A 12,598-nucleotide genomic window follows, 5' to 3' on the forward strand; every position below is an offset into this window, starting at 1 on the left:
CTCCTCCGGTGTTTTTTTCTATACTTATCTATGCATGTGTGACGTAATTGGGATAATGTGTTGCAAAAAAAGGTATTCTGCCCTTTTCACTAACAGTATTGTGAGTTTTCTCCCGTTTTTTTTAGATACTCTCTTGTGATATGATTCTTAGCATAACTGTGCAAGGAAACTTTCTTGGTTTTCTGTACCATTAGAGATTCATCTTTTATTGCGCATGGCTGATTTACAATCCGAGGAGTGGGAAACTGATGGATCACAGACAATGTATATTTTTAAAATGCTTTCTAAATTATCTTCCAGGAAAATTTATTAGCTTTCCCTTGAGAATGCCCATTTTTCCATATCCTTGATGATGCAGGTTTTTTTTTCAAATTTAAAGTCATTATTTCCCATTGTTTTGAATTTCATTTCCTAGATTACTAGTTAGCTGGCTCGTTTTTACACATATTTATTGCCTTTTTGTATTTTCCTGCAGATTTACTTATGTCCCTTTGCTCACTTTATTTGTCCATTTTTTTAAGTTGGGAAATTTGGCTTTAGTTCACATTGTTTGGGGGTTCATATCTTATCAAGTAAAAGGCTATTATGGTTTCTGCCTTTGGTGTCATATATAGTGCAGCCCTGCATCCCAAATTAAATTTTATGTGTGTATTTTTATCACAGAAAATAAGTTGTAATATAGTGTAAGTACTCCCCCTACACACACATTCCTCCTCTGCCCCCAAATAAATTTTCTCAGCTATAGTCACTCATTTCTTCTTCTGAATAAACTTTAGAATTTGTCAAATATTTAAAAATATTGTCAGGGCGCCTGGGTGGCTCAGTGGGTTAAGCCACTGCCTTCGGCTCAGGTCATGATCTCAGGGTCCTGGGATCGAGTCCCGCATCGGGCTCTCTGCTCAGCAGGGAGCCTGCTTCCTCCTCTCTCTCTCTCTGCCTGCCTCTCTGCCTACTTGTGATCTCTCTCTGTCAAATAAATAAATAAATAAAATCTTTAAAAAAATAAAAAAAAATAAATAAATAAAAAATAAAAATATTGTCAATATTTTAAAATCCATTTGAATAGATTGAAGATCCCTGTCCCTCAATTGCTCAGGTCTTATTTTATCTCTCACAGTCGAAGTTTCTATTTGTAGATTAAATGTATAAGTTGTATACTTTTTATGTGATAACATTGACGAACATGAGAAGAAAAACTTTTGTCAGATCATGTCCATAGCATATAGCATATCATACGATGCATGTCCAGTTTGATGGCTACAGAAGAATGGATTTGTCTATGAGAGCATCCAGAAGACACTTTGTTTGTTTGGTAAGTAGTTCGCACACTCAGCGTGGGTGGAGCCCAGCATGGGGTCTGGAACTCAACAACCCTGAGATCAAGAGCAGAGCTGAGTTCAGGAGTCAGCAGCTTGACCAACAGCACCACTCAGGTGCCCCTAAGATAGTCTAGTTTTTACCTAAATACTTAGTGAGATAGTTAATATGTAGGGAGTCCTTCTGTTGTCAGACAATTTTTGCTGCCTGGTGAGTCCCGGTGGGTGATAAACCCCTCACACACACATTTCAGTTAAACCTCTTAACAACCCTAGAAAACCTACTCTTCTCTTCATTTTACAGATGAAACAACTGAGTCTCAGAGAGGTGGAGGAATTTCCCCGGGGCCACACAGCTAGATAGGGGTTGATAGGAAACCGGCCCTACTCTTCACCACTGAAGCTGTACGTGTGGGAAAAGCATGGAGTGCTGGGCCCAGCGCAGAATGAATGTGAGATTCCTATCAGCTCAGGAGTAAATGCGGTGCGCATCTAATGCTCAGGCCCCCTCCAAGGGGAATTGCTTTGCGGACCGCCCGAGTATCTTCATCTGTTGGGAACCTGTCTCACTTAAGCCCACAAACTACTCCCTCACTCTCCAGCCCCCACTAGAAGTGTCTCCCCCCCCCCCCCCATCAGAAGTAAGCCACCTGCTGTAGCTTCCTCTTTTGGCCAAAGCAAGTGATGGGGCCTTCACTCTGCAGAAGGGAAAGGAACACAGGAGTCCAGGGGGATTCCCAGGCCTTCCTGCCAGTCAGGAATTCCAGGCCTTGGTATTTGGGACTCCACCCCTTCAATATCCCTTAGAGGAGGCTATGGGGGGATGGCGCCGCAACCAGCCAAACGGCCGAACCCAGTGGAGACTGTCTCAGCTCTGACCTGCTTGCCAGAGAACAGTAGGACTGTACGGGGTAGAGGACCCACCAGGCAGCAAAATTGGCAGGGGCTCTGGGAGGATCCTCTTTTCCTCCCACCATGCCTGGCCCCCACAACTGGATTAGATTGGCAAAGTAAATGAGCACGCCGGGGATGAGAGGAGTAATGTCTCCAGAAATTCTTTAGGAAGAGGACCCAGTACAGCTTAGAAGCAGTCCCGCATCTGCCAGCGGGCAAACCGCACCCACCCCTCGCAGATACACGGTCGGTCCCAGGGCTCCCCATAGGACTCACTGCACAGCCAACAAATACTGAGTTAGTGCCCGCCCTCTGCCACCGGCCATGTGCGGGGCCTCATCGTGAGCCGCCCAGAAACAGACCGAGCTGTTTTCCCACAATGTGGAAGGACATTAAGAGGACTTCTCCGCCCGGTTTAGCAATGGAAGTCTTTCTTGGGGTAGTACTTAATATGAAATAAAACCAAGCCATTTGTTGATAAACTTTGAATGGATGACTGTTGAAAAGCTGGAGGAGAGCAGGAAGCCAGAGAGAAGAGAGAACTTCACTCTAATGCTCCTAACAACAGTGGGGTCGGGCTTCAGAGAGCATCCTGAAGGCGGACAGGAAGCCTCGCTGAGCTCCTTCCAGGAGTCCCCGGGCAGTGTGGGGAGGAGGCAGAAAGGTCCCACGCTGAGCTGTGTGGAGGCCACGCCTGCTGGCCCCTCGCAGGGGCTCAGGCAGCGCTCCATCCTGATCCCTCCAGGCACAGACCTGGGGAGAAAGCAGCCGCATCCGCGCTGAGGAAGACCCCGAGTGTCCCCGGCCCGTTCCTCTGGCGAAGGGATCTTGCTGGGTCATGTGGAAACTCCCCAGGAAAAGATCATAGCGCTCCTCCTTGCACGTGGCAAGGTCAGCCTGTAAGAGCTGCCCCAGACTGAGATGTCACCCAGACGGCTGCACCTGACTCTGCTGTCCCAGACCTAGTTCCAAGGGTCTTTTTCTAAAAGGAAAATCATGGGCTTGGTCGAAAGGAAACCAGGTAGAGTTCTGATTTGCTGTGGTGAGGCCCGTGCCTGGGCGCCTCCCAGCTGTGTGCCCCTTGCCCCCAGCCCTGCGCAGCCCCTCGGGCTGCCCCAGGCCTGTCCCCTCCTCCCCACTCCCCACCCCGAGTGGCCCTCCGAAACATGGTACAGTTCTGTTTGAGAACGTCGCAGACGGCTGCTGGGACCTCTGAGGTTCCAACTGGTTTGACCGCACCCACCTTTAGAACTGGGCACCCCGAGGTCACTGCCCAGCCACGGTAGCCAGGTCCCCCCAGAGGCTTTCTCAGTGGCTGTTTCCTCTGCCTAGAAAGCCCTTCCTGCTCATCTTTATAGGGTTTGCTCATCACTTTCTTCAGATTCGGGCTCAAGCATCATCTTCTCAGAATGTGATTCCCAGCGAGCCTCTCTCCTGTCCATACCGCCCACCTGCAGGAGTTTCCTGTGGCTGCTGTGACAAACGCCCACAAATCCGGTGGCTCAAGACCGCACCATTCATTCTCTTCCAGCTCTGGAGGCCAGAAGTCCAGAATCAGTCTGGGCAGAAACGGAGGTGTTGGCCAGGCTGTGTTCACTCTGGAGGCTCTTAGGGAATATCTGGTTCCCTCACCTCTTACAGCTTCTAGAGCTGCCTTCTGTGCACCTGAGCCCAGGGCCCTTCCTCCAGCTTCCAGGCCAGCAGGTCCCTTCAGCTGTGCCCTCTGTCCTGCTGGAGTCCCAGCTCCCCACCTCTCCCACCCACGAGGACACTTGTGATCCCAGGTAGAGGCCGTCCAGAGAATCCAGGCTAACTCTGGGGACAAATATAAATCAAAACTTTAATTTTCCTTGGTGCAAAAAGGAAGACTCTCTCTCCCACCCCTTCCTTAGAGCATTTACTTGCGAAAAGTTGTCATCGTGAATTTCTCTCTGCCCCTTTGAGAGGTTTGTAAGCCTGCCAGCTTTAGAACCCAGGCCTCTGCCCAAGGCCCTGGGAGCTGCGTCCTTGAAATGTCAACACCAAGGAAGAGGGTGACCCACGGAAGGAGGGTGTTGGGGCTGACTTCCAGGTCACCAGGCTCCAGGCTGCAGAGCCATCTCCTGTCTTAAGGATAGAGACCGCACTGCTCCTTGGGAGAAAGGCAGTTAGCAAACACGGCGGCCACCCCGTGGCCAGGTGTGTTGAGGATGCACTCCGGGTCACAAATGGTGCCATCGGGGGAGTCCTCTTGCTTGAGGACGAGTTCCGCTCTGTCTGGTGGCAGGCTGTGTCTGGTCTGCTGGGCTGTGTCACGGGGGGAGACCTCCTCCTGCTTTCTTAATCCCTTAGCGGATGGCCCACAGTGTGGGTCCCTTGCTGCTTTCGTGGTTATTGGATAATACAACTGCTTTTCTTCTCTTCTGCCTCTGCAGAGAGCTTTCCTGGGTCGGTAGGAGATCTTGCTTTTCGTTATGGTCCCCAGCATGATCTCCCCATGTCGAGGTTCTCAGCCAACTCTCATTTGCAGTGTCCTTTGCCATATAAGGTGACAACACAGACTGCAAACACTTGGACCCGAGCAGGGCTTAGGGTCGTCGTCAGCCACACCCACTCCTCCTGGCTGCTCTTCTAGCTCCCCTCCCCAGCTGTACTGTCGTGCGTGGTTCATGTCACCGGAAAGCAGGGATCTGGCCTGTTTTTCCCCCTGCAGCCACTGTGCAGGGGAGAGGTGTCAGGTCCACAGGGAGGGGAACTCGGTACCTGCCCGGGGCCCAAATGGGTAAGCAAATGCGAGAGCTCGAGCGAACCGGATCCTGCGTGAGGTGTGGACCATTGTTTCCCCACAAACGTTAAACTCTCCTCCCTGCTTGTTAAGCGGATGAAGGGAGTCTGACAGGACTTAGGGCGAGAGAAAAATACCACTTTTCCTCATAGGAAAATTCCAGTCGGTATGTGAGTGAGGCAAAGAAGAAGACATTTAGAAGAAAACTCGAGTCGGAAACTCTCCTCCCTTCAGGACTCAGACTGTCCTCAAGGACTCGGAGCAGTGCCTTCAACATATTCTTTTATCTGGAACGTTATTCTAGAATGACAGGAACGTGAGGACCTTTGAGGAATCTCTGCTCTGAGGTGGACCGTTGCTCAGGGGAAGGAAGGCACCTGACACTCCAGAGACCACGTTTACCACTACTTGGTGATTTGCTCTTGGGACCATATGCTGCCAGGAAACATGGCAACAAACCATTGCGGTGTCTCAGCCAAGAGAGAAGGCACTTGACTTTACCTAGAGATCTCCATGTTTACCCGTTTGAGGTAAAATCTCTTCTATTCTTGGGACGCTATGTCTTTGTCTACTTCACACTGGCTTCGGGTTGTATCTTCTTCAACTTAATTCTAAAGTTGGGTTAGAAGCCCCATGTGTATCCATTTTTGGTTTAAAATCTACGAAAAACCAAGCTTGATTGGGAAACACCAGGAAAATTCTAAAACCGAATCTCTGCGAAGCCTTCGCCGTTTAGCAGAAGCAGGCGTCTGCAAACGTGTCGCGCCCGCCGGTGGCACATGCTCCTGTGCACGAAGGCCATCCGGTCGAGTGCGCCGGGTAACAGAAATGCTACCTCCAACCGTAGCTCATTCCTACCCAGACTCTCCTCAGATAACTGCATGTGGGCAGGCAGAATGCAAACTCGGTTTCAGCTCAGAGACTCCGCATGAGTTCCAGGGCCAAATCGGGCTCACGGTTACACGCACTGCCTTCCGAGTCGGCTGGTGCTGTCTCAGATGTTCTCAGAGTGGTTTGCTCCAGATGTCTTAAAACACGAGTAGAGAGTTACCTCTTATGTGGTTTAAGAAGGTTTATTTGGGGGACGTTATTAGAAAGGACAACAATACCTGCTACATGGTAACATTCTATTAAATGACTAGAGCCAACAAATAATATATAAAATAAAATTAATTCTAAAATGTACATTTGGAAAATATTTGATTTCACGGCATCTGAACTGCTCTAACTGCCTTCCTCTGGTGGGGCTGCTGCTTCTTATCTGTGCGGCTCTGGTGTGCGGTTCTAACCAAACGATCATGATCTATGGGTCAGAGGGAGCTAAAGAAGTTCTGTGGTTAAACTAGGAATCAAAAATCGTAGGCTACCACAAGTATGTAAGAAAGATAGTTTCTGGGATGCCTGGATGGCTTCGTCAGCTAAAGCCTCTGACTCTGGCTTTGGCTCAGACCATGATCTCAGGGTTGTGAGACTGGGCCTTGCTTCAGGCTCGGCACTGGGTGTGGAGCCTGCTTAGGATTCTCTCTCTCCCTTTCCCTCTGTCCTTCCCTGCTCGCTCACTCGTTCTCTCTCTCTCTCTCTCTCTGTCCCAAATTAGTAACAATTCCACAGCCTGTTATTTGCAAGTACTGGCTGAGAAACTGGGCCCTTGAAGGGCCTCGCTTGTGCTCACCATCCCCATCTAGTGGTGGATCCCCCAGGACGGCTTACTGGACTCCATGAGATCTGACGGATTTCCAGTCTATCTGCCTTCCAACCGCTTGGATTTAAGAAAATACTGAAGAAAAAGAAGAATAAAGGAAGGAAGGAAGGAAGGAAGGAGGGAAGGAAGGAAGGAAGGAAGGAAGGAAGGAAGGAAGGAAGGAAGGAAGGAAGGAAGGAATAAGGAAGGAAGAAAAAAGAAAAAATATTTTTACATCCATGAAGCTGTTTAAATATACTTCATAAAGACGCAAATTCCTTTTATTAGTTTGCTGAATTTTCTCCCCCCCCTTTTTAAAAGATTTTATTTATTTATTTGACAGACAGAGATCTCAAGTAGGCAGAGAGGCAGGCAGAGAGAGGAAGGGAAGCAGGCTCCCCACTGAGCAGAGAGCCCGATGCGGGGCTTGATCCCAGGACCCTGGGATCATTACCTGAGCCGAAGACAGAGGCTTTAACCCACTGAGCCACCCAGGCACCCCTTTTATTTCCTTTTTAAAAATTAACATATAATGTATTATTTGCTTCAGGGATACAGGTGTGTGAATTATCAGTCTTACACAATTCACAGCACTCACCATAGCACATACACTCCCCAGTGTCCATCACCCCGCCGCCCTATGCCTACCTCCCCAGCTGCCCAGCAACCCTCAGTTTGTTTCCTGAGATTAAGAGTTTCTTATGGTTTGTCTCCCTCCCGATCCCATCTTCTTTCATTTTTTTCCCCTCCCTACCCCCACGACCCTCGACCCTGACACTCAAATTCCTCGTATGAGACAGATCATATGATTATTGTCTTTCTCTGATTGACTTATTTCACTCAGCGTAATACCCTCTAGTTCCATCCATGTCGTTGCTAAAGTGAAGATTTCATGTTTTTTGATGGCTGCATAGTATTCCTGTGTACCACATCTTCTTTATCCATTCATCTATGGATGGACATCTAGGCTCTTTCCTAGAGTTTCCCAATAGTTTGGCTATTGTGGACATTGATACTATGAACATTGGGGTACACATGCCCCTTCGGATCACTACATTTGTGTCTTTAGGGTAAATACCCAGTAGTGTGATTGCTGGGTCATAGGGTAGCTCTATTTTCAACTTTTTGAGGAACCTCCATACTGTTTTCCAGAGTGGCTGCACCAGCTTGCATTCCCACCAACAGTGTAGGAGGGTTCCTCTTTCTCCACATCCTCACCAGCATCTGTCATTTCCTGACTTGTTAATTTTAGCCATTCTGACTGGTGTGAGGTGTATCTCACTGTGGTTTTGATTTGTATTTCCCTGATCCCGAGTGATGTGGAGCACTTTTTCATTTGTCTGTTGGCCATTTGGATGTCTCCTTTGCAGAAATGTCTGTTCATGTCTTCTGCCCATTTCTTGATTGGATTATTTGTTCTCTGGGTGTTGAGTTTGATAAGTTCTTTATAGATTTTGGATACTAGCCCTTTATCTGATAAGACATTAGCGAATATCTTCTCCCATTCTGTGAGTTGTCCTTTGGTTTTCTTGACTGTTTCCTTTGCTGTGCAAAAGCTTTTTACCTTGATGAAGTCCCAACAGTTCATTTTTGCCCTTGCTTCCCTTGCCTTTGGTGATGTTTCTAGGAAGAAGCTGATACGGCCCTGGTTGAAGAGGTTGCTGCCTGTGTTCTCCTCAAGAATTTTGATGGATTCCTATCTCACACCGAGGTCTTTCATCCATTTTGAGTCTGTTTTTGTGTGTGGAGTAAGGAAATGGTCCAGTTTCATTCTTCTGCATGTGGCTGTCCAATTTTTCCAACACCATTTGTCAAAGAGGCTGTCTTTTTTCCATTGGACATTCTTTCCTGCTTTGTCGAAGATTAGTTGACCATAGAGTTGAGGGTCTATTTCTGGGCTCTCTATTCTGTTCCATTGATCGATGTGTCTGTTTTTGTGCCAGAACCATACTGACTTGATGATGATAGCTTTGTAACAGAGCTTGAAGTCTGGAATTGTGATGCCGCCAACTTTGGCCTTCTTTTTCAATATTCCTATGGCTGTTCAGGGTCTTTTCTGGTTCCATATAAATTTTAGGATTATTTGTTCCATTTCTTTGAAAATAATGGTTTTTTAAAAAAGATTTTATTTATTTATTTATTTATTTGACATACAGTTCCCAGGACCCTGGGATCATGACCCGAGCCAAAGGCAGAGGTCTTAACCCACTGAGCCACCCAGGTGCCCTAAATTGATGGGATTTTATAGGGATTGCATTAAATGTGTAGATTGCTTTAGGTAGTGTAGACATTTTCACAATATTTTTTCTTTCAATCCATAAGCATGGAACTTTTTTCCACTTCTTTGTGTCTTCCCCAATTTCTTTCATGAGTACTTTATAATTTTAGTACAGATTCTTTGCCTCTTTGCTTAGGTTTATTCCTAGGTATCTGACAGTTTTGGGTGCAATTGTAAATGGAATCAACTCCTTAATTTCTCTTTCTTCTGTCTTGCTGCTAGTGTATAGAAATGCAACTGATTTCTGTGCATTGATTTTATATCCTGACACTTTACTGAATTCCTGTTCTAGCAGTTTTGGAGTAGAGTCTTTTGGGTTTTCACATAAAGTATCATGTCATCTGCAAAGAGTGAGAGTTTGACTTCTTCTCTGCTGATTCAGATGCCTTTTATTTATTTTTGTTGTCTGATTGCTGAGGCTAGGACTTCTAGTACTAAGTTGAATAGCAGTGGTGATAGTGGACAGCCCTGCTGTGTTCCTGACCTTAGGGGATAAGCTCTCAGTTTTTCCCCCACTGAGAATGATATTTGCTGTGGGTTTTTCAGAGATGGTGTTTTTGATATGGAGTTATATGCCCTCTATCCCAACACTGTGAATAATTTGATCAAGAAAGGATGCTGTACTTTGCCAAATGCTTTTTCAGCATCTATTGAGATTATCATATGGTTCTTGTTCTTTCTTTTATTAATGTATTATATTACATTAATTGATTTGCAGATGTTGAACCAAACTTGCAGCCCAGGAATAAATCCCACTTGGTCGTGGTGAATAATCCTTTTAATGTACTGTTGGATTCTATTGGCTAGTATTTTGGTGAGAATTTTTGCAACCATGTTCATCAAGGATATTGGTCTGTAATTCTCCTTTTTGGTAGGGTCTTTGTCTGGTTTGGCGACCAAGGTAATGCTGGCCTTATAAAATGAGGTTGGACGTTTTCCTTCCATTTCTATTTTTTAGAACAGTTTCAAGAGAACAGGTATTAATTCTTCTTTACATGTTTGGTAGAATTACCCTGGGAAACCATCTGGCCCTGGGATCTTGTTTGTTGGGAGATTTTTGATGACTGCTTCAATCCCCTTATGGGTCTGTTCAGGTTTTCTGTTTCTTCCTGGTTCAGTTTTGGTAGTTTATATGTCTCTAGAAGTGCATCCATTTCTTCCACATTGTCAACTTTGCTGACATATAGTTGCTCATAGTATGTTCTTATAATTGTTTGTATTTCTTTGGTGTTGGTTGCATTCTCCCCTCATTCATTCATGATTTTATTAATTTGGGTTCTTTCTCTTTTCTTTTTAATAAGTCTGGCCAGGGGTTTATCAATCTTATTTATTCTTTCAAAGAACCAGCTCCTAGTTTCATTGACTTATTCTATTGTTCTTTTGGTTTCTATTTCATTGATTTCTGCTCTGATCTTTATTATTTCTCTTCTCCTGCTGGGTTTAGGCTTTCTTTGCTGTTCTTTCTCCAGCTCCTTTAGGTGTAGGGTTAGGCTGTGTACTTGACACCTTTCTTGTTTCTTGAGAAAGGCTTGTATTGCTATATACTTTCCTCTCAGGACCACCTTTGCTCTGTCCCAAAGATTTTGAACAGTCGTGTTTCCATTTTTACTTGTTTCCATGAATTTTTTTCAATTCCTAATTTCCTGGTTGAACTTTTTATTCTTTAGTAGGATGCTCTTCAGCCTCCATGTATTCAGGTTCTTTCCAACTTTCCTCCTGTGCCTGAGTTCTAGTTACAAAGCATTGTGGTCTGAAAATATGCAAGAAATGATCCCAATCTTTTGGTACTAGTTGAGACCTGATCTGTGATCCAGGATGGGGTCTGTTCTGGAGAATGTTCCATGTGCACTAGAGAAGAATGTGTATTCTGTTGCTTTGGGATGGAATGTTCTGAATATATCTGTGATGTCCATCTGGTTCAGTGTGTCATTTAATGCCTTTATTTCCTTGTTGATCTTTTGCTTGGATGATCTGTCCATTTCAGTGAGGGGGGTGTTAAAGTCCCCTACTATTATTGTATTATTGTTGATGTGTTTCTTTGATTTTGTTATTAATTGGTTTATATAATTGGCTGCTCCCATGTTAGGGGCATAGCTATTTAAAATTTTTAGATATTCTTGTTGGACAGGCCCTTTAAGTATGATATAGTGTCCTTCCCCATCTCTTATTATAGTCTTTGGCTTAACATCTAATTTATCTGATATAAGGATTGCCACTCCAGCTTTCTTTTGATGTCCATTAGCATGGTAAATTGTTTTCCACCCCTTACTTTAAATCTGGAGGTGTCTTTGGGTCTAAAATGAGTTTCCTGCAGACAGCATATCCTGCAGATGGATCTTGTTTTTTTAATCCATTCTGATACCCTGTGTCTTTTTTAAAAAAAGATTTTATTTATTTATTTGACAGACAAAGATTACAAGTAGGCAGAGAGGCAGGCAGAGAGAGGGAAGCAGGCTCCCTGCTGAGCAGAGAGCCCGATGTGGGGCTCGATCCCAGGACCCTGAGATCATGACCTGAGCGGAAGGCAGAGGCTTTAACCCACTGAGCCACCCAGGCACCCCACCCTGTGTCTTTTGATTGGGGCATTTAGCCCATTTACATTTGGGGTAGCTATTGAGAGATAGGAATTTAATGCCAGTGTATTGCCTGTAAGGTGACTGTTACTGTGTATTGTCTCTGTTACTTTCTTGTCTGTTACTTTTAGGCTCTCTCTTTGCTTAGAGGACCCCTATATTTTAAATAGGGCTGGTTTGGTGTTTGCAAACTCTTTTAATTTTTGTTTGTCCTGGAAGCTTTTTATCTCTCCTTCTATTTTCAGTGACAGCCTAGCTGAATATAGTATTCTTGGTTGCATATTTTTCTCGTTTAGTGCTTTGAATATATCATGCCAGTCCTTTGTGGCCTGCCAGTCTCTGTGGAGAGGTCTGCTGCCAATCTAATATTTCTATCATTGTATGTTACAGACCACTTGATCCCAAGCTGCTTTCAGGATTTTATCTTTGTCACTGAGACTTGTAAGTTTTACTATTAGATGATGGGATGTGGACATATTTTTATTGATTCTGAGAGGGGTTCTCTGTGCCTCCTGGATTTTGATGCTTGTTCCCTATAGCCATCCCTCAGAACAATGTATTACTTAAAATATAACCCATAAGAAATTAGCTAGTCACCAAGCATGCTTAAAGATAGCCTTAAGAAAAACCTGTACTAGCAACAGGCCTCTGTGGGAGAGGATGACATGTCCTTGAAGCCGAGCAGCTGGAAACACCTGGCCTGCTCAAGCTGGAACGCCTCCTGCTTCATCTTTCTATTACCTCCCCTTCCCCAGAGAGCACCTGCAGTTAGTCAGACAATCCTTTTTGTCTGGTCTTTCTCAACTATAGGTCACGTACTACGTGACCAGACATATTTTGCCTTTCTTCTTACTTATCTACAAGACTCGTGGTTAAAAGCAGTCAGTCCCCCCTGTCTCCCTGGTTTCTGGCCATGTTCCGTGCTCACCTGGCCTGCAATCAAGCATTTCTATCTATGGCACACAGCCCCATTTGGAGTCTCCAAATCCAGCTGATCCCTTCAGTGTGCTGCCCCACCCCTCCTCCTGGAGGAGTAAGGAGGCACTCTCCCCGGATCTGCACTTGTGGGGTCCCTGCTTGAAGAGCAGTTGC

Source organism: Mustela nivalis (genome assembly GCF_964662115.1).
Source record: "Mustela nivalis genome assembly, chromosome: 12".
In the NCBI taxonomy this organism is placed as follows: domain Eukaryota; kingdom Metazoa; phylum Chordata; class Mammalia; order Carnivora; family Mustelidae; genus Mustela; species Mustela nivalis.